The following is a 1,027-nucleotide window of genomic DNA, read 5'->3' as shown; positions in this document are numbered from 1 at the left end:
TGGTGGCCAGCAAACATCACAACACATTCATAAGTTTCCTTCACTCTCTCCTGAAATATCATGTCTCCAGGATTGGCCAAGGATAAGTGAAATGCTCATACACTGAGATGTTCGTCTGCTTTGAATTCTTCAGGGCTGCAAGGGCCCTACTCCAGAAATGAAGGTTAAGAATTGCTTTCAGTAGTTCACTCAAGATGCTTGCACCCATGAAGCACCCATTCATCAGCCTGGCCATGTCCATTGCAATTGATGCGAGCTTTGGGTGGTCCTCCGCTCTCGTGCTCCCAAAAGCATGCACCTTGAGGAAGTACCAGTATGCTTCTTGAGTAAGTGACTGTAACCTGAGGGGTTTTGTGGTTCCAAATCTTATAATCTTGTTGGAAAGGCTCGCAATTATCATCATACTCGCCATGCAGGTTTTCATGGCTGAATAAAACCTATTCGGTACAGGCATGTCGATATCCAGAAGTAGCCCTATTCGGTACAGGCACATCGATATCCAGAAGTAGCTCAGTGATGATCAGTGTCCTTCCACCACCCATCCCACGGTTTTGATGCTTGATTCTACCTCCATCTCTTAGGCCTGTACAATGCAAGACGCTTAGGGGAGATGCTTAGAGAAATAAACCAGTGTTTTTTTAAGCATGGGTGTTTATTTGTAGAGGGTAGACGCTTAATTAGGCGTCTCTTCTGTAAAAATAGGCAGTGGTGCTTCAGAAAAAACCCAGGTTATTTTTCGAAGCACCTAGCATTGTACAAGGCCTTAGGGTCTCTAGACTTGCATCTTTAAGATTGTCTCCATTGGGAAACAAAATTGGATCTTTAAGATTGTCTCCATTGGAAACAAGATTTCATAGAAGTTGTTGTGCACCCTTTCATCGTCACACACATCGACCAATCAGATGTTGATGACTTCTCCGTCTAGCGCGTCGTTGGTGTCAGCTTCCACGTGCCCTAGGTTGAGCTTCTAAACGTTGTTGTTGTCAAGCATTATGTGGTTGTAATGTTCGAAGTAGTGGTGGCTTCA

Source organism: Triticum aestivum, chromosome 2D (assembly GCF_018294505.1).
Source record: "Triticum aestivum cultivar Chinese Spring chromosome 2D, IWGSC CS RefSeq v2.1, whole genome shotgun sequence".
Classification (NCBI taxonomy): domain Eukaryota; kingdom Viridiplantae; phylum Streptophyta; class Magnoliopsida; order Poales; family Poaceae; genus Triticum; species Triticum aestivum.
The sequence above is the reverse complement of the archived record's forward strand: the minus strand, read 5'-3'. Positions refer to the sequence as shown.